Source organism: Microcebus murinus, chromosome 2 (genome assembly GCF_040939455.1).
Source record: "Microcebus murinus isolate Inina chromosome 2, M.murinus_Inina_mat1.0, whole genome shotgun sequence".
NCBI lineage: Eukaryota > Metazoa > Chordata > Mammalia > Primates > Cheirogaleidae > Microcebus > Microcebus murinus.
In genome coordinates this window covers 106,357,003-106,379,360 of record NC_134105.1, presented here as the reverse complement: position 1 = coordinate 106,379,360, position 22,358 = coordinate 106,357,003, and the positions used below count along the sequence as shown (strand labels likewise).

Below are 22,358 nucleotides of genomic sequence, written 5' to 3'. Positions count from 1 at the left end.
TTTAGTGTACAGTTTAGTAGAATTAAGTACATTCACATTATTATGCAACCAAGAATACAATCTCCAGAACTCTTTTCATCTGACAAACTGAACTTTGTGTCATTAAACAATAACTCCATATTCTCAAATACTTCCTGTCCCTGACAACCACCCATATAATAACCCATGGAGACTTTCTGTTACTATGAATTTGCTTATTCTAGGAATCTCATGGAAGTGGAATCATATATCACAATATTTTATATAATTATGACTGGCTATTTTCTCTTCACATAATATCTTCAAGTTTTATTCATGTTGTAGCAGTGTCAGAATTTACTTTCCCTTAAAGCCTGAATAATATTCCAATGTATGTATATACCACATGTTGTTTATCCCATTGTTTAGTCAATGAGCACTTGGGATGCTTCTACCTTTGGATTTTATGAATGCTGCTGCTATTAACATTGAGGTATAAATATCTCTATGATACCAAGCTTTCATTTCTTTAGGGTATATACCCAGTATTTGAATTGATGGGTCATACAGTAATTCTCTCACTAAGTTTCCTTGGAAGCACTATACCATTTCTGATCATGGCTGCATCATTATACATTCCCCCAAGAAGTGCACAAGTTTCCTGATTTCTCCACATTTTCATCAACACTTAGTATTTGCTGAATGTTAAGAACAACCATCCCAATGGGTAGAAGGTGGTGTCTCATTGATGTTTTGATTTGCATTACCCTAATGATCAGTGATAATGTGCATGTTTTCAAGCACTTAAGCCATTCTTAATCTTCTCTGGTGAAACCATGGTTGGAGAAGGTGTAGAAGAAGAAGTTTCTAGATCTAAGAAAGCCAGCACTCTAGTGTCTCGTGGCACTCTTCTGTGGAGTGGCCCTTTAGATCATGTGAACTCTTAGAGTTCACTAGTGTACCCGGCTATTCCTATTTAGCCTCCTTGCCTGGGCTGATGTAGGTGGAAGTGCCACCAATATGCTTTTAGTCCCGCTGTTCACTGAAGGTACCTAGGTGGGGAAGGGGAAGCCCCCTCCTTACCCTTTCACTAGGCTTCTACGCTCTCTGGGTTTGGTCCATGCTGCTGTCTTCACCTCCCTATATTCTTTCTCGGCTTTGCAGTTTTTCTCAGTTGGGTCCCCAGACGTCTCTGTTGTCTCTGCTACACCTGAGTTGCAACTGCTCTCCATTCTCCTCGGTCCAATATTCTACCTTGTAGCTGGGATGATCCATAAGCAACCTTAAGCAAAAAGAACAAATTGGGAGACATCAACGTACCAGATTTCAAGCTATACTGCAAGACTATAGTAACCAAATCAGCATGTTAATGACACAAGAACCAAGACATAGACCAATGGAACAGAACTGAGAACCCAAATATAAAACTATCCTCATATAGCCATCTAATCTTTGACAAAGGAGACAAAAATACACACAGAGGAAATGAATCCTTATTCATTAAATGGTGCTGGGAAAATTGGATAGCCACATGTAGAAGACTGAAACAGGATCCTTACCTTTCACCTCTCACCAAAATCAAATCACGGTGGATAACAGACGTAAACCTACGGTGTAAAACTATAAGAATTCTAGAATAAAATGTAGGAAATACTCTTCTAGACATTGGCCTAGGCAAAGAATGTATGAGGAAGACCCCAAAGGAAACAAGAGCAACAACAAAAATAAATGAATGGGACCTGATCATATTAAAAAGCTTCTGCACAGCCAAGGAAACTATCACAAGACCAAATAAAATACCTACAGAATGGAAGAAAATATTCGCATGTTACACATCTGATAAAGGGCCGATGACTAGAATCTATTTACAACTCAGGAAAATCAGTAAGAAAAAAAATCAAACAACTCTTTCAAAAAGTGGGCAAAGGGCACAAACAGAAACTTTTCAAAAGAAGACAGAATAATGGCGACAAACATGAAAAGCACTCCACATCTCTAATCATCAGGGAAATGCAAATCAAAACCACAATGAGATACCACTTATCCCCAGTGAGAATGGCCTTTATCAAAAAGTCCCAAAACAATATATGTTGGCATGGATGTGGAGATAAGAACACTCATACACTGCTAGTGGGACTGCAAACTCGTGCAACCTTTGTCGAAAGCAATATGGAGATACCTCAAAGACATACAAGTATACCTACCATTTGATCCAGCAATCTCATTACTGGGCATCTACCCAAAAGAACAAAAGACATTCTATAAAAAATACATCTGCACCTGAATGTTTATAGCAGCACAATTCACAATTGCAAAGATGTGGGAAAAATGTTCAACATCTTCAATCATCAGAGAAATGCAAATCTTAACGACAATGAGGTATCACCTAACTGGAGTAAGAATGTTTTTTTATCAAAAAGTCCCAAAACAACAAATGCTGACATGGATGTGCAGAAAAAGGAACATTTATACGCTGTTGGTGGGACTGCAAACTAGTATAGCCTCTATGGAAAGCAGTGTGACAGACACACCTAAAGGAACTAAAAGTACACCTATCATTTGATCCAGCAATGCCACTATTGGGTATTTACAGACAGAGGGAAAAATCATTTTATCAAAATGACACATGCACTCAAATGTTTATTGCAGCACAATTCACAACTGCAAATATGTGGAATCAACCCAAGTACCCCTCAATACATGAGTGGATTAACAAAATGTGGTATGTGTATGTATCATGGTTTATTATTCAGCCATAAAATATTGTGAAGTAATACCTTTAATAACGACCTGGATGTAATGGGAGACCATTCTTCTAAGAGAAGTGAGGCAGGAATAGAGAAACAAACACCCTACATGCTCACTATTAATTGGAACTAATTCATCAACACTGGTGCACATATGGAAGTAAAATTTAATGTAAATCAAGCAGGTGGGAGGAAGAGGAGATAAGTAAATTCACAACTAACAAGTAAATTCATAACTAACAAGTAAATTCACAACTAACACATACTGTTAACCCTTATAATTTTTACTCAAACTGTACAAAAGCAACTCATATAACCAAAAGGTTTGTGCCCTAGTAATATTCTAAAATTTTAAAAAATCAAAACTCCAAAGGTCAAGAGCTACTGAAGAGAAGGTCATATAAAGGAAGCAAATGTCAATTGCCCTCAAAAATTGCTATGGTATAAGATTAATTTGCCTGGATTCTAAATAGAAGTATTTATGATATTGGATTCTGGGATTTTGGTCTGTATTTCTATAGTACACATGGCATTTAAAATTCTTTGCCTTCATGTAAGTGAATATCCACACACACATACCCACACACAGACACACACCCACTCACACACAACCAGATTAGAATGCAGGGTAAGGGTGATCAGGCAAGGAGGGTGTGATAAGAAAGAGGAGACATTAAGAAGATTAGGAAGGGGCAATGACAGAGGGCCATAGAAGTCAGGGCAACAGGGAGGGAGACAGGCTGACTTGGGTGAGTAAACCAAAACACTCCTATCTTAAAGAAGACTAGAAGCTAAAAGATTGTATAATACCACCATCTTATATTGCAGATGTGGGAATAGAGGCTGAAGAAGGTGAAAAGACCTTTCAGAATCACATGAGGGCTTTTCCAAGGTGGTCTGAAGGAAGCTGAGGACACAGACAGCAGATGGAAGTCAGGGAGGTAAGAGAAAATCTACAAGTCAAGGCCGGGGCGGGGGCACAGGAGAGGCGGGGTTTAAGGCTCAGGGCTATGAGAGGCACATTTTTTTCTCTGAAATGCAATTTGGATGAGGAAGGGATTTGTCAGTTGGAAAAGAGGAAGTCACTACAAGCTACTGAGAAAAACGTCTGCTGAAATGAAAGATTAAACAGCAGCTCTGGGAGTCACAAGCTCCATCTCCAAGTGAAATGCTGCTTCTGCCATTTCAACTGTTGGCAGTTCTCTTCCCAGGTGGTGACAGTGAGGACGGTAAGAGTCACTCTGGCAGCTCCCAGCCCTGTAGCAGGGGTCTTGGATAAAAGCATGCTGCACTCACCCAGGTGCACTTGGACATGAAGGGTGTGAGTGTGCTGTCTCCAGCCCTCTTCTGCATTTCTGGGTGTTGGGGCTGGAGCCGGAGACCCTGGGGCAGTCAAATGTGGCAGGCTGTATTTGTTCTTCAGACAGTAGGTTCTTGTTCTCTGGATCTTTACCATTCCCATTCACTCTCACTCCCTCCTGCTTCTCTCATTCTCTTGACACAGTCTTGTTCTACTCTTCACAGCCTTCCAGGGACCAACCTCTTTCCATATCATCCAGATCTCGTCCTTTGCCAACAGCACCTGGGCACACACTCAAGGTTCAGGCTGGTTGGATGATTTGCAGATTCATGGCTGGAACAGTGACTCGGGCACTATAATATTCCTGAAGCCCTGGTCCAAGGGCAACTTCAGTGATGAGGAGTTTGCTGAGCTGGAGGAGAATTTCCAAGTCTTCTTACATAGATTTACTCAAGTTACACAGGAGCGTGCCATTCAAAACAAGCTGAAATGTGAGTCCTGCCCCTGAACCAGGAAGATTCTCAAGGGCTTTCTTCTCTCTCTGTTTGCAAACTGCTACTCCCTCTGATTCTTCTCCCATCCTTTCTGCTTTACACAAGTGCATGCACACACTCTTCTAGAGCAGTCTCTTGCTGCCTCCACACCCCCACACCGTATTCCAGATTCTGGCTGCTTCTGACTCTTCTCTGACAGATTAGGGCTCCCCATTGCTATCCAACTCCTGGTTTGTCTTATGTGGACCTTGCTCCTCAAGGGCCCTTCTTCTACTTGTGCCTGAGTGACCTACAGTGTGGCTTCCACGTCGGACCTATCTCTTCAGTCGTCTCCTCCCTGCATCTCTGCTTGCTGTGGTCCTCTGGCTCATGCTGAAATGCTGCTCCCTAGACAGCATCATGCTCTGCCTCCCCCTCCCCAACTGTTACCACATACCCTCTATTCATGACATGCACAGCTTTCCAAATGGTCTAGTTTCTGAAAATCTTTATGTGCTGTAATTGGGGTTTGGTTCATCATTTCACATGGAAGAACTTTATCCCCACCACTTTATCCTTTTCTCATGGCTTTTTTCTTATTTATGTTTAATAACTTGTTCTCTGTTTGCCTTCTACCTAGACCCCTTTGAGATCCAGACAATACAAGGCTGTGAGCTACAGCCTGCGGGCTCCATAGGAAGCTTCTTTAAAGGAGCTTTAGGAGGAGTGGATTTCCTGAGGTTTGAGAAAGACCGATGTGTGCCTTCACCAGAGGGAGGCAGCAGGGCACAGCATGCCTGCAGAATAATCATGCAATATCACGCTGCCATCAATAACCTGATGTATTTCCTCTTTGACACCTGCCCCCGATATCTCCTAGGCGTCCTCAATGCAGGGAAGGCAGAGCTGCAAAGGCAAGGTTAGTCCTGCTCTCTACTTCACTTCCCAAGACCTCCTCTAAGCTCAAAAGTAAGAAGGTACCCAAGGAGGATAGGGACTTAATCAACAAGTTATTTGGATTCCAAAGCACTGGGAAGAGTTCACTATCAAAGCTTGTGGGCTTCTGAGTCTCTGTGAATTTGAGTCATGACATGACACTCTCACTACCCCTTTCTGCCCCAGTGAAGCCCGAGGCCTGGCTGTCCAGTGGCCCCAGTCCCGGGCCTGGCCGTCTGCTGCTGGTGTGCCATGTCTCAGGATTCTACCCAAAGCCCGTGCGGGTGAGGTGGATGCGGGGAGAGCAGGAGCAGCCGGACACGTAGCACAGTGACCTCCTGCCCAATGCTGACTGGACGTGGTATCTCCGAGCGACCCTGGATGTGGCGGCTGGGGAGGCGGCTGGCCTGTCCTGTCGGGTGACGCACAGCAGTCTAGAGGGCCAGGACATCATCCTCCACTGGGGTGAGAAAGGGCTGGGCCTGGCTGGACGTGGGAGGAGGTGGTCCTCAGGCAGAGAGGCAGGCACTGGGGAAGGATGGGGCTTGGCAGATGCAAGAGGGAGAGGGGTATATTGATTTATCTGGGACCCCAATCACAACAGGAAAAAAATAGAGAAGCCATGTTAAAGAAGAGATAAGAATGAAGGACAAGCAGATGGTGTCAGTTGTGGCTAGAGGGATCAAGGATGGATGCATGGTGTCAGGAATGTGAGAGAGGGGCTGGAGATGACCACACATTGGAAGCAGCTGAATGGACATGTTGACACTCAGGTGGGGAAAGGGTGGCCAGGGGATTCAGTGGGTGGGATTTGAAGTGACATCGTTTTGTCCTCTCTCAATTGCCAGGACACCCTATCTCCATTGGCTTGATCTTTTTGGCAATAATCATTCCCTCCTTGATCCTTTTGCTATGCCTTGCATTATGGTATATGAGGCGCCGGTGAGTTGTTTATTTGTTTTTAATTTTTCTTTTCTGTCCACCCTCCTAAACTTGTCGGTCATTTTATCTATTTCATTGCCTCGGCCTCAATCTTTCCACCAAACCCTTTCCCCCAACTTCCATCTCCTTTATGTAGAGATATATCTTTTAATCCTGTTAAAATACACATAAGAAAATTTACCATCTTTGCCATTTTAAGTGTACAGTTCAATGGTGTTAAGTGCATTCACATTGTTATGCCAGCAATCTCCAGAACTTTTTCATCCCTCAAAATGGGAACTCTTTTCCTATGAAAGAGCAATTCCCCATTTCCTCCTCCCTACTCCCCTGATCCAGGCTAAGATCATTCTACTTTCTCTATCTGTGAATTTGACTACTCTGGGTACCACATATAAGTGGAATCATACTGTAATTGTCATTTTTTGAGTAGCTTATTTCACTTAGCATGAGACCCATAAGGTTCATCCATGTTGTAGCATGTGACAGGATTTCTTACGTATATGGCCTGAATAATATTCCCTTGTAGGTAAGTGACACATTTAGTTCATCCATCTATGGACATTTGGTTTATTCCTACCTTTACTATTTTGAATAATGTTGCTATGAACATCAGTGTTCAAACACCACTTATATACAGCTCTTTGTCTTTATGGTTTTGACAGGTCATTACAAGAGAACCCTTGAGTCCCTGTCCTATCTCCTCTCCTATTTAGAATAAGCACCAAGAAGCCTAGAAACCCAAGATGTCAACCCAGGTGTCACTCTCAGCATATTTCACCAAATTATCATCATATTGTATCAAAATGGAGTGTTCACAGATTTTAAGACAAATTATAACATAACAACCAGCAAAAAAATTATTTAAAACTGTGAATTTATTATTAGACGGTACCAATAGTATGATCCATGTCTTATAAATTAAAATGTAAGAAAGAATGTCTCATAATAAAGGAAATATGGTAGATACACTTAATAGTGGCTTCTCCTTGGCTTTCCATTTTAAAACTTTTCGTTTTTCTGCTTCTACATACATATCATTTGTAAAAGCAGCTAAATTATAATTATGCTGGGATAATAGCAAAGATGCAGGGCATTTTTCATGTAATTTCTCTGTCTCTGCCTGGATGACTTTCCCTCCCTCAAAGCCCAGCTGAGATGCTTCTTCCTCTAGGAGGCCTTTCCCAGGGCTATAATGGAAATAACTCTCCCTTGTCTGGTAGCACCAAGAGAACCATTTACTCTGCACCCACATCATTACAGTTATTTTTGTGTTTTTTTTTTCCTTTTCTACTTGGAAGTTCCTTGATGGCAGTGATCCTGGTTTGTGGATCCCTGCCAAGATCTCTTACCTGAAAATGCATTTTCTCAGTAAAAATTATCTGAGTTGCTGACTGTCAAGTTAACGGTCTTCTATAAAAGTTATCTCCTTCCTTCTTTTTCTCTGTTTAGCTGCTATTCTAGGTCTTCCATTCGCTTACCAAAATATTTTTCACTTAGCCAAAAAAATAGTATGCTTTTCTGGCTTCTGCTCTGAACTCCTCTGGAGAAAACCACCTTGTCTTTACTACAACTACAGTGTATCTTCAAAGAGTCATTGGAATGGAATCTTGCTTCTCATATATCCAGGGAGAATGAGTGAGAGGCAGCATGGGTGAGGAGTAATCTTTCAGGGAGATATGACATATTCAAGGAAAAGGATTAAAAGGGCTGTTCCTGCCCTCAGGATCCTTGATTGATATCTTCGCTGTATCATTCAGTTATATTTTTGACTTACATTTACATTTATGTATTTTTTGTTTATTCTATAATTTTCTAGAACAGTCCATCTTAAAACATCCTAAATCATTTTGAATCCAATATTAGGAGGAAAAGAATTTGAGGATATATTTTTATAGAACTTATGAAGGGAGGTCAGGGGAAATAGTAGCTTTGGGGAAGCCAGGAATACTAGAAGCAACTCTCTGATCTGTAAATTTTAGGACAATATGGTCTTTAGGGTTTGAGAAGTGTAGGAAATGGTTAAAATCACAACTTTTCCCACCTTCTATTACTACAGTGGTTACATCTCAGGAATACATGTAACTGGACCCCATATTTTAGAGTAGCCCTGCTATTGTTGTATGCTTCTGAATCATGCAATGTGGAACATAGGAATGTCAACTAGGAGCACAAGTTGACTCCAGATGAAAACCAAGATCTAAGAAAATGATCATAATATCATGACCCTGTGTAGCCAGGATAATTGCCTTATAACATATATCTGATGTAATTTGGCCACATCCAGCTGAAGTTTAGGATTTATGTTTGCTGGCTGAGGAAAGAGGAGTTCTTACTTTGGCTGGTATGGTGTGTGAAATGCCCAAAATTACTACTGAATTTTGTTTCACAAATCAGGCCTGGGAACGAAGCACACAATTAAAGAAAACAGATAAAAGACCAAATGATAAAGTAACAGGGCCAAAGCCTGAATCAACTATACCTGAGACTTGAACTACCTCTGGATATTTTAGTTACATGAACCTAATAAGTTTCGTTTTTCCCTTAAACCAATTGAGTTTGAATTTTAGTTGCTTGAAAATTCTGATATTGCTGTGATCACTGATGCCTTGCACCAGCTTTTCACATTTTTCTTATATCTTTCCTCTGTTTTCTTTACTCCTCTTCTTCTTACTCTTCCCAAATTATCCTCCCTCAACAGTGGTTTTTTGAACTCAAGATTTTCCCTTACATATCGTTACGTTGAGAAACCTTAATTTACCCATGACTTTATGACCTCTGCATGAATCACTTTCAGAAATAGATCTTCAAACACAAAATAAGTGGGATTCCAAACCACTTTTTTGTGAGAGTGCACATGCATGTATGTTTGTGTGATTTTCACCAATATATAAAAATACAGTAGAGTTTGCCCTTTTCTGCAGTAGGTATGTTCCAAGACCCCCAGTGGGTACCTGAAACCCAAGACAGTACCAAACCCACTTGCTATTAGTTCAAACACGTTTCTATTGATATCATCCACCTGAAACTGTAATGACTTTTCTGTCTTAAGCAAGTAGGCATCACGAGCTATGACAATAACCTTTGCAGTTTGAGGTGTAACTGCAAAACAAGCATGAATTTTCTTCTTCTTCTCAATTTTATGGACAGAAGATTCATTCTTACTGAAGATCTTAGAAACCTCTGTGTACATTTTTTTCTTATTAAGTAAATAACTTTCACCTTTTCATGAAGAAAAGCACTTTGCAGCTTTACTTTGGCATATCCAAGAGTTTGACTACAAATGGGTGTTAGGGCTTGTGGAACTCCGTATTTTGATGGTGGACTTTTAATGTGGGCTTATATATTTGTCAAAATAAATAGAACTGTACAATTTAAATTTAGATGCATTTACTAAAAATTATTCATCAATAAAGTTGACTTAAAATTGTTTAAACGAAACAAAAATGAAAACAGTACAAAGAAAAATAACAGGGACAGATTGAGGAAGCAAACTTCAGGAGGTGGAGACAATTTCATTGTTTTCTCCCCCACAAATTTAGAAATTGTGTTGCTTATCTCATATTCAGTGCTTAACAAATGTTAGTTGAATTAGTAAATGAAACGTAAAGGGACTAAAATCTATCCAACACTATCTCATACAGTACAGACCTTTAGGAGATTTGTGTCCCATATATAGCACATTAGTTGCCTTGATTCCACCCAAACTGGAGGACCAACTCTGTTGCTTCTTTTTCTTGACCACTCTGGGACATATCTGCCCTGCTGCCCTTCACACATGGCTTGCACACTCTCTCTGTTTGTGTTTTTAACGAGTTGGATGGAGTTGGCTCTCTGCATTTAGAAAATAAGTATGTCGGCCGGGCACGGTGGCTCACGCCTGTAATCCTAGCTCTCTGGGAGGCCGAGGCAGGCGGATTGCTCGAGGTCAGGAGTTCGAAACCAGCCTGAGCAAGAGCGAGACCCCGTCTCTACTATAAATAGAAAGAAATTAATTGGCCAACTAATATATATACAAAAAATTAGCCGGGCATGGTGGCGAATGCCTGTAGTCCCAGCTACTTGGGACGCTGAGGCAGGAGGATTGCTTGAGCCCAGGAGTTTGAGGTTGCTGTGAGCTAGGCTGACGCCACGGCACTCACTCTAGCCTGGGCAACAAAGCGAGACTCTGTCTCAAAAAAAAAAAAAAAAGAAAAAAGAAAAGAAAATAAGTATGTCCAGGGGCAAACTTACATTTTTACTTAAAGGTTTAGGAAGAAAAGCAAGGAGTTGAACTAGGATGGAATTTCTCATCTAAGAAGCATTTAAACAAGAAGGGAAGCATCAATGTTTCAAATGCTGCAACAATGTCAGGAAGGCATGTAAGGAGACAAAACTACCAATGTGACAGTTAATCCAACTTAGATATGATTCTTTTTGTTTTGTTTTATTTTATTTTCTGTTTTGCTGAGCACATATTACATACAGGAAAGGCACCATTATCATAATTATTGCCCCCAAGGAGCTTAAAAAAGGAAAAGTGAAGAACCCAAGTATATGCAAAGCAGGGGAGGAAGTGATGCATTCACACAGCAGAGTACAGAGAAGTGCTCTCTGGGTTCAGAGGAGGGAAAGACTGATTCCTTCTTATGGGTCAAGGAAGATTATGAAAGGAAATGACATTAGAAATGGGCTTTGAAGCATGAGTACTATAGAAAAAATGGAGATTGCAAGAAAGCCACTCTATATACAATTACAGAAATTACATTGGTTTATGGTAACAAATGATTGTTAGGCAGAAAGACAAATAAATTATATGGAGAGTAGAAAGCACAGCATCAGTGTGCTGTCCAAGACTCCTGGGCTGCTGGGTTCCCATTACGATGGGGGAGGCATGGGGAGGAGTCTCATGGGATGTCCTGATCAGAGCTGTGGAAGAACAGAAATGGGAGAAGCCCCTGGGTAAGTTGAACATGGTGACTGAGGATAAAGTGGAGTGGTCAAGAGAGCAAAGCTAAAAGAGGTAAAAATGGAATATGGAATTAGATATTGGAAAGGTAAATTCACACCTGATGGGTACAATGCACACTACCTGGTTGAAGTGCAGACTTAAAACATTGACTCAAACTATACAAAAGCAAATGATGCAACCAAAACATATATATTCCCATAAAATTCTGAAGTAAAAATGAAAAAATTCATACCTATTTCTTCTGTGTCAAAGTTCATTTCATCTAATATTAAGATAAACATACTAGGCTTATTTTGATATATTTTTCCACTTTTTTTGTTCAAAGTTTTATGACCTATGTTTTGAGGTATGTCTCTTTAAAATTCCACAATTGAATTTTTTAAATCTGGAAGAAAAAAAAAAAAAAAAAAGAAAGTCAAAAGACAGGAGTAAATGCAATGAACTCACAGAAGCTCTTAAACCACAACACAAACCCTATCAGAAGCATCAGGGGCACTGTCACTGCTAAGGTGTCAAGTTCATGGGAAGGTGGTGTCCTGCAGATATTGAAACATATGGGGATGTCACTTTATAACCATTGTTGATTCTACTCTATCTACTGATTTCCCTACTTGCCTTGTGCACTGGATACAAGTCATATAAATCATCCTATTTCAGTCACTCTATTCCCATCCCAACTCAGGAAAGGATTCCATGTCTCGCTACCCCAAATCTTTTGTGTCTATGTGTCTCTCAGGTCCCATTCCTCCATTCCTTGAATTACCTGTACTCATTCCTTCCTGACATCCCTCATTTAGATCTGATACCATTCAACTTTTCTCATCTCAAGGACCCCTACTCACACTTCCCACATCCAGTCTCACCCCAGTAGAGGATGATGTCCTGGCCTCCTAGGCTGCTGTAGCTCACTTAACAAGACAGGAGAGCTGTCTCCTCAGTTGCCTCATCCAGAGTCACCTCAAAATAACATGTGCCATCGGCAATAGGAAGACTATCATCTCGTTTAGTGGCCAGTTGCTCCTGCTCACTCCACATCCCTGTCCCCCCAAACAGGCTTCCGTTAGAAACCAGAGACATGACAAAGCAGCAATAGATGGCCAGATCCAAAGGTGGGATGACTGGACAGCCAGGACTCCGGCCTCAGTGCAGAGAAAACAAAGGTGTTCAGATGAGGACACTTAGACACAGCTTATGGGGCACAAATATCCACATTCATATGCAGTTATCTTTTTCTCTCCTCTAGGAAACCATCACCCAGTAACCCCTCTCCTGGTCCTTTTTCTTGTCCTATCTTTGAAAGAGGTGAGGGGAAGGGATGTATATGAATAGCAAAATCTGAGAAGAAGGGGTTAAACTGATTTTTCCTGTGGAGGTTCGCCTTCTCCATGTCCAAGAGACCCTGGAGAAACCATAGATATGTGTTTCTTACAAGCCTATACACTGCTTCCTTGATGCCTTCATAGTGATTGAGTAGATCACAGACATCTGGTCCCTACTGCCACCCTCTGGAGATAGCACCCATGTTGTGTTTTGTAAAATCAGAACCTGATCCCTCAAAAGCTGTCTGGATGAAGATGCTTTGACTCTATCTAGAGTGCAGCTAACAGCCAAATTTTGTCTGTGTTACAAAGGGATCTGGGGGAAGGGAGAAATGAGAAAAAGAATTCAGATTAAAAAACAAGAGCAATGATATGAAAATCGAGTACCTTATCAGGAAGTGGAGCAAGAAGGTTTCATATGGGCTTAAGAGTAGTCAAAGATATATTGGATCAGGAATAGAGAAAAACTGTAGGCTATCATGTAGGCACTGGGATATAAATGTCATCAGAATAGATACAATCAAGGATATTACAGTGCTTATATTTTAGATGACAAAGGCAATAAATACATAAAAATAAATAAGGTAATTTTAAATAAATTATGTATTCAAGAAAATCAAGGAATATTGGAATAAAATTTGACTGAGGAGAAATGTGCTACTTTACTTAGAAAGATCAGTAAAGTTCTGTCTAAGGGGTGACGCTTGAGCTAAGAATAAGCTCAACATAAATGAGGGACAGAAAGAAATCTGGCATCACAGAGCATAATATGCAATGGCAGAAAGATTGGACACAGTGACAGAGAATTCAATGTAGCCATATAAAGTGCTCAAGAAGTATTGTGAGCAAAACACAACATTCATGGGGCAAAATCTATTCAAATGGGAAACATCAGAAATATACTTTTACTATACATCTTATACCAGAAACTGAATGGTCCCCATTTCAGCCTCTTCATTTTGATAAAGGTCATACCCTGTGGACTTACACCATGTGATGAAACCCTTACATTCATCATTTATTACTCCAAACAATCCCTTAAAATTCCACCTTCCTCTCTGGACTCCAGTGTCTGCCTCTAGAAGGCTGTCTGAATACCTTCTATGGAAGGTGGTGGACTCTCAACAGTGGAAAGGCTGGCCTCAATGCCTGACAACAGGTAAGAGTTCAGCCTGGAAATCTTCTCTGGAAATGCCCAGCTTGGAGTTATAAAGTTCCACTAAAAATTCTACATAATCTGTACAATTATCCCATCCAAAGGATGAGGTTGACTGAACATCTATGTGAACTCTGCACCCAAACAGCTTTATGCTTTCCAATAGGTTCAATCAAATGCATTTCAATTAATTAGATAATTTAAGAATGCACATTTATAGAACTAAAGAAACAACAAACCAAAATAATAATGATAACAGTAATAGTAAATGAAAATAACAAAGGGAAGCAAACACATAGCTTACCTGGCATCTAATCACTCTTTTCCTTCATTGTCTTAGCCCTAGCTCTAAACATTACCATGGTCCTCAAACCCCACGTCCATTTCTTTCTCAGAATATGAATTTCTCCTTGAATATACACATCCACAAAGACATACACAATCTCCGGAAATTAGGAATGCCAGTCAAACTCATTGCAAGGTGGACAAGAGACATCTCATATGTTATTATTGTCTCTACATTTCTCTGAAGGTCAATTAACACCCCAGTCATTGTGAAGTCTCAGGCGCTCACCTGTCTCCTACCCCCTTGGTTAGAGAAAAAAGGAAAGAGGAAAAGTTTTAATAAGAACATAATGAAATGATGAAGGCATGTCAAAGAGGGAATAGAATAAGACAATATAACTTGATCTGATACTGAATTTGTCAGGATTTGTTGAGAAACATTACCCTCAGGCAAAACAAGTTACATAATTTGTGCAAAATAAAAATGCTGTGTCTCTTTTTTGAAAATTATTAAGAATTTCAAAATGACAGCACTGGTGCATTGAACCTCACATCCCTTCAAAGCATGAGATCTTGTGTGCCTGCACAGGTCATATGCTTATAAAGCCGGCCCTGAATTCAGACAAGACTTTTGTTCATAAACACAAACACTTATATCCTACATTCAAACAACTCAACCAAGAGATAAGAGCAAAAACCTAAGTAGCTACTTTTCTGACTAGGAAGAATGAGTACATTTATGAAGAACAGTTCAATTTGGGGGAGTGCAGAAAAGCTTTCAATCGAGTAATCCTAGGAAGCTTCCATTAGAATGAGGCATCCCAATCATAGTTTGAAGGATCAACAGTGAAGCACTGAAAACATGAATAGATATAAATTTCCAATATGAGCTTTGGGAAAAGAAGATGATCTTAATCTCAAGAAGGGAAATCAGAGAGAAAAGGGTAAGGAGAAAAGAAGACAGAAAATAGAAGAAAGAGTTAATTAGAGGTTGAAGAAACAAAGAACACAAAAGCCTTACTGTTGTTTTTTAAGTCATGAGTCAACTACAACTAACATGACCAGGGTAACTATGACCCTCAAACAGATCGATATCAGGAGGATGGAGTAACCACCTGGTTGGTGGCAAAATACAAACATCAACCCATAAAATACTCTCTGTCCCACCACAGCTAAGCCTTCTCATTTTACAAGCTTGGGGCCTCCTAGAGTCCTCATCTGTACTTTCTAGAGCCCTCATTTTAATTCCTCCCCAACCCTTTTCCATCAAATCACCAGTTCATCCCTTCTTTTCTCTTTAGTACCTCGAATCCCCTACTGCCTTTTCCTTCAAATTTAACTGATGTCATTCTCTGTCCTTCTTTATGTGGATTCTCCCAATTTCACCACTCTTGTTTGTTTTTAATAATAACTATCATTTATTAAAGCTTACCATTTTGGGCCCTTTGCTAGTTACTTTCAATACATTCTCTTTTATGCTTAACAACCCAGCTAGGTGAGCACAATTGGCTTCATTTTATGAGTGCAGCTATGGTCAGTGGGAGGCTGGAGGCCTGGTGAGTGGTGGCTTGGAAACCAACCCTTGCCACACAGGGCTCACAGTGTGGCATCTGTCCCCAGCCGGGCGCTGGACTTTCCGCTCCAGTTATGGCTCCAGGAGAACCTTGGAGTCCCCACTCTAAGAGCTGCCAGGCTACACCTCTCCCACAGCCACTTGGCCACAACCCACTCCTTGGCCTAATCACCACCTCTCCGCTCTCAAATGGCCATCAGGATGGGGGAGGTCGGAGCCCAGAACAGTTTTTGAATATTGCCACTGGCGCAGTCACTGGGTCACAGGAATTAGCTGTGGTTAAAAGTCCAGGTGCGCTTGGGGAGGGCCTGAGGCGGTGAGAGAAGGGCTAACTCGAAGGAGGCCTGTGACGTTGCCTTCCCACTGCGCTGGACGCTCCAGTTAAGAAAACCTGGGCCTGGGATGATTGCTCAGAAGTGGCTAAGTCCCAATTTTACCATGCTGTGCTGGGCATACTACCCACATCCCCTGCTCCTCACAAAAGCCATAGGCCTGTCTCCCATGACTTCCCAGCTGGATCCCAGCCCTTTCTCACCCCAGTGGATGATTATGTCATGGCCCGGAGACTGCTGTGCTTCACCTGATAACACAGGCCAGCCACCTCCCCAGCTGCCACATCCAGGGTTATGCAGAGATACCATGTCCCTACAGCATTGGGAAGGAGGTCACTATGCAAAGTGCCCACCTGCTCCTGCTCACCCCACATTCACCTCCCCCACACGAGCTTTGGGTAGAATCCTGAGAGGTGGCACACCAGCAGCAGATGGCCAGGACTGGGAATAGAACCTCTGGACACCCAGCCTCGAGCTTCACTGGACAAGAGAAGATGGGAGAAATGGAATTTAAGGGAAACCCCAGGCCAGAGCTCAGGGACTCAGGTGCTTTAGAGGTTTGAGCAATACCTTCTTTTGCTTGTGTAGGAAACAACCCTAAACCCATACATCTAACCCTATAGCCTCTCATGTGTTTGAAAATGATAATGAGAATGGGCAGATTTAAATACAAAAGTTAAAGCACTAACACTAGGGCAGGAGCGAGAGTTGGGCTCACCTTGTCTTTCCAGTTGTGACTTTCCCGCTACAAAAGACCTGCTAGAAATCGAGGGCAGGTGTGACCAAACAGGCTCTGCACTATTTCTTTAATATCTTGGTAGCGATTGAGCACCTTGCAGACATTCTGGGCCCGACTCCCTGCTGCTGGAGATGGCACCCAGGAACTTCCTTGGAAACTGAGGAAATCTGATCCTTGATCAGCCCATTTACCACATTTCTCAAGCCTTTCCAGCATGCATTTTATAGCCGGCTGATATCTGGAGCTCAAACAGGTGTGAGGGTTGAGAGGGAAGAGAGACTCAATAATGGAAAGAATGACAGGAAAGAAAAATAAACAATTTAGAGAGTAATGATATTTAAGGGAAGTAAAACTTGCAGGAAAATCATATGGAAGAGTAGAGTTTTGGTGGAAAAAGCAAGTAAATGTGTGGGAAGAAAAATTGAAGATAATAAGGGTACATTGAAATAATTACTGGGGAAGGGATAGATGGGAAAGCTAGTCTGCAAGAATTCACATGAGAGTGCTAGTTACAGGACAGGCCACAGGAAACTCAGACTAAAGAGAAAAGAGGCCAGAAAACTAGCTGGGAAACCCTAAGTCTGAGGCCAGGAATGACGAGCAGAAAATCATGAAGAGAAAACCATTCTAAGGAGCCAGAACATGAGGGTATATTCAAGGGCATGTGGAGATATGTACATGCAAGCCCTGCACTGTATTTAGAGAGGTGGGGTGATGGGTATAGCAGAGGAGGGAGTGGGAAACAATGGGAGACAGGAAAAAAGGTCAGGAAGGTTGGATAATGCTCAGAGCTTATACATTACTCTTCTCCTTTGGAAGTTGGTTGGAGCCCCGGGGAAATTATTAGCTCAGAATGATGAAGTCACATTCAAACTGAAATTGACTGGCAAGGGCCTACACTTCCCTGGCAAAGTACAACAGGAGCAGCACCTGTAGGTTCTTTGGCTCCTCCTTGCTGGAGTCTCCCTGGGACCATGGCCACAGAAAGAGGATGGTGCCCACAATGCCATCCCAGGAGTGAGTGTGCAGATAGCCTAGCTAGCCTGGGCCCTGGGTGTGTGCCCAGCTGTGGTTGGCAAAGGAGGAGATCTGGAGCATGTGGAAGGAGAGGGGCTCTTCTGCTGCTGGATGATGGGATCCTAGAGCTTGGGGAGCTGAGAGAGAAGGGAATGGCAAGTGGAGAGAGTGTAAAGGGATGGGAGACAATATGCCACAGGAAGAAGTGGAGCCAATAGAGGAGAGGAAGGATGGAGATAGTTACATGTATTCCAGTACCACTTTTTTCCTGGGCCAAATTCCTATCCCCAAAATCAGAGACAGAAACTGAGACCGTAGGCAAGAATTCTGGGCCTGACATGAGTGGATTAATAAAATGTGGTATATGTATACCATGGAGTACTATTCAGCTATAAGAAATAACGGTGATATAGTACCTCTAGTATTTTCCTGGATAGAGCTGGAACCCATTCTACTAAGTGAAATATCCGAAGAATGGAAAAATAAGCACCCCATGTACTCACCAGCAAATTGCTTTCACTGATTCCGAACTCCTGACCTTGAGCAATCCACCCGCCTTGACCTCCCAGAGTGCTAGGATTACAGGCGTGAGCCTCCTCGCTCGGCCGTGCTTTCACTGATCAACACCCAAGAGGACATATAAGAATAACATTTTATCGGGTGTCTGGCAGGTGGGAGGGGGGAGGTGGGGAAGGGTATATACATACATGATGAGTGCAATGCGCACTGTCTGGGGAATGGACACGCTTGAAGCTCTGACCCAAGAGGGGAGGGGGAAAAAGGGCAATATACATAACCTTAACCTTTGTACCTCCGTAATATGCTGAAATAAAAGAGAAAAAAAGAATACTGGGCCTGGAAGTAGCCTGGAAGGCAGATGCCAGGGGCATCCTACAGCAGCACTACTCCCTTTCTCTGATGGTCCCTAGACCCTCCTTTCCATCCTCCTGTGCCCTGGGTATCCTCCCACCTGAGCTCTTCCTACATACTGTCCTCTCCCCAGGGCAGCAAAGCTCCCTGAACAGGAGCTGCAGCAGGGGCAGCATTGGAGCTCTGCCAGGGGAACGGTGTCTCAGTAGGACACCTGCCCTCGAAACTCAGACATCAGCACCCCTCCCCACACCCTCTCCCACTCCCATCCCACTTCCCTTTCCACACAGGCAAACAAACCTCTCCCTCTGCCCACTTCCCTACAAGAGAAATCCCACTGCCCCCCTTCACCGTAGTCTCCCGCAGGGTCTCTGACTTCCCCTCCATCTCTCCCACTGTCTGGTTTCCAGGTTTTCTCCCTGCTCTTGTCTACATTCTCCCAACCTCCTCTATTGCACTAACTGCTGGAAAAGGAGTCCTGGCTTAGAACACAGTCTGTGTTCTGGCTAAAATACGTAGCAGCTTTTGGCCTTGCAGAAATCAAATCCACACTTTGGTGGTCAATGTTCTCATCTGTAAGAAGTGATGGAAGTGACTCGGTGGTACCCAGGGACCCATCCCGCAGTCTCCTTGCTCCTGTCTCTCCCTGGCCTTCCACTCCACCTGTCTGCCATCTGGCCTCTTTTCTCCTTCTTCTTGGTCTTGCCTGCTTTGCTCTACTGACCCAACATTTTTGCCTCTTTGTCTCCTTTAGCTCTTCTCACATGCCCTGCCTATTCTCCCTGTGCCCTCAGGTTATCCTCTGTTTTATCACTCTGCTCTTCTCAAATCATTATCAGAAAACATTGGACATCCCGAGTGAAGCTAGAGAAATGCACTTTTCCCAGTTTCCTCAGCCAAACCAACTGTCACTGCAGAAATGGACCATGAGTGGACTTGCCATGGAGATGGAAAGCTGGAGGGCGGATAGATTTCACCCATGTTGTATGGGTTGGCTGGGAGGGAGTACACAGGAGCCTTGGATCCCCACCCCATAACATAAGCATGTCTAGAAGCCTGTGGGCTAGCTGCACCTTGGGAAGGAAGAGAGCGAGGGCAGGCATGAAGGCTTCCAAATACAGTTCATGGCCTGGAAGTACAGGTATTGAGTCTTTATGGTTGTTCCTTCTTTATTGATATTTGTCATGATAGCCTGAAGGTGGTTGAAATACCATTCCTTTGTTTGACTCTCATGCAATGACTCAAATGACATGTACTCAGAGGCTACCTAGTTTCAAAAAATTACCCGACACTAAGAAAACATAACACAAAGTCCAATCCCAACCCTCTACTTTTCTTTCAGAAAGGGCTTACAGAAGAGTGGTCAGAATTATTGAAGAAGATCCAAACCTAGTATTATCTTAGTATTATTTATATACGGAAGGGATAAAAAAGCATCTTATAAAGTTTCAGACTAAAAACACTGGCTATTTAGACATAAGAGAATGGCACTGGCTTTGAATGCCTCATGTGTGAGGAAGTGCAAAACTATTGCAGAATTTTGAAGTAAAGTCAGTGATGCTAAATTCTTCACTCAGGTAAATTATTATTTTCCCACAAGGGAAAAATTAATCCATAACTCGATACTCAACAACTAAAATCAATATTCCATATAACAACAAACCAAAAAATAATTTGAATGAAGAACTCAAGAAGTGACACAAGAAGTGACACTTATAAAATTATTATAAAAAATAGAGGTATCTCTAAATAATCTTTTGGCATGTACTACTTAAATTTAACACATTTGTTTAGTCTTTGAGAAAAAAAGTTAATAATTAGGGCGTTAAATTTCATGTCATTTTGCCAAAATGTGGGGAGCTAGATGAAAATGGAGGAGTAAAACAAGCTTTATTTTAAATCATGTCTCATTAGTTATGAAGTCAAATAAAAAATACAGGCAATTAGAAAAATTGGTTATGTTATGATGTTTGTAGAAGACTAGCTAAATCAAAGAGACAGCAAGCACGAACATTTTGCTTATATCTCCCAAATACTTAAAATGTCAAAAACAGTGTGTTTTGTAAAAAAATGAGCAAATACATTATTATCCTCAAAATCAATAAAGGAATCCAACTGCTGATAAGAAATGTTACAGAAGGTCTTCAGAAATGAAAAGCACATAGATAGTTTCAAATCCACAGCCCAAAATGCAAGCAAAAAAAAAAAAAAAGAAGAAGAAAATACAAGGTAAGGGAATGTCTGTAAAAAATATACATATAAATTAAAACATAAAAATATAATGTAATTAATTATTACCACTAGTTTCACTGAGTTTCAGGCTGCAAGAGAATTTGGTCCCAGGAAGGTAACCCAAGAACTGCTCTCTTAGCAGAATGGTTTGCTTGCTGGGGAGACACCTCAGCCAGCCTGGAAACACAACTGTGGGGTCACAGTCTGAATTGTTGGTTCTTGGTGCACTCATGGCTCGAGAAGGACCAGACACACTCCAGGTAAGGCAAGCACAAAAATGAGGTTTAATGAGGAGAGAGAGATAGAATTGTAGAGCAAGAGTAAGACATAGTTTTACAGAGCAAAATACAAATCCCTCAGATGATGACCAGAACCATTGTCCTATCAAAAGAGAGAGAGCTTGTTTTTGGTTTGGGTCTTGTTTTATAGTGCCTGGATAAGGACCTCCCCATGGCTCAGACATCACCATGGAATCATTTTCATTGGACAGTTGGGAGTTAAATGATCACAGTCTTACTGTGCATGCAGATCTCCCATGAGCCTCTCTGAAAGCTCATATGGAGGGGTGAACTGCAAAGCACCCACTTTCATCCCTGGAAGTCCCAGAATACATCACTATCTGCATAACAATACTGTACTTGCAAGGGAAGCAGAGCAGGGACTAAGGCAACTAGATCTCCAAGAGCACCTCCTTTGTTCTTGCTAGAATGGAAGGGTCAATTGTATCACATGCTCTGAGAGGCTGGGGAGGTTATTTTGACTGGTAGCCTCCTACTTCCAGGAATACCAGGTCAATTTAACATACTTTTTAAAAATTTTATATGAAAAAAATTAAAGCATAAGATCCTATGTATACTAAAGAGTAATAAAAAGTGTAATGCCTTGCTATATAGTATAACATACCAGAAAGTTATTATTAAAACAGATGAAAGATGTATAGAGATTTATATAATAGGAGTGAGTACTGGAGTTTAGTGACCAGATAAAAGAGCCAAGAAAAGTTGGAAGCCCTGAGTATGGAAGGTAATACATGGCATGCTGAAGAATTGCCATTTGTTTTCCAAGCAAGTAAGGCATCTTAAATATGAGAATGATGTGGCTAAGTATATATTTAGGAAAATTTTCTAAATGCCAAAAAGATCAACTAGCAAATATTATGAGAAGAGGATAAGACCAAGACAGGAGATGACTTTAGTGTAGTAGAGAGAATGGAGAGGAGTGGAAATAAAAATATATTAGGAACATAATTGGGATTAATCTAAGAATTGTGACTGGGAGGAGATAAAGTGGAGCCACACACGAAGGCAGAGAACACAAGTTTGGGAAAGACAGGATTGAGATGTACAGTTCAGTCTGGGTCATGTTGAGACTGAATTGGAAGTATTTGGGTGGTTCCTGGTATGTCAGTTGTTGCATGGACTACACAGACCACTCAAAGCACAGGGTGCCATAGAAAGAACTGTAGGCTCCTACAAATTTTCCATTCCTCTTGAAATTATATTTTTAAGCTAAATAAAATAATATTACCATC

At 41.6% G+C, this 22,358-nt stretch overlaps 2 pseudogenes; one reads left to right on the top strand and one right to left on the bottom strand.

Moving 5' to 3' along the window:
• Nucleotides 1-3,856: 3,856 nt before the first annotated feature.
• On the top strand, nucleotides 3,857-6,360 carry LOC105862454 (T-cell surface glycoprotein CD1b-like; annotated as a pseudogene).
• An 8,721-nt stretch (nucleotides 6,361-15,081) lies between these two features.
• LOC105862417 (T-cell surface glycoprotein CD1e, membrane-associated-like) lies at nucleotides 15,082-18,771 on the bottom strand (annotated as a pseudogene).
• Between the last annotated feature and the right edge of the window lie 3,587 nt (nucleotides 18,772-22,358).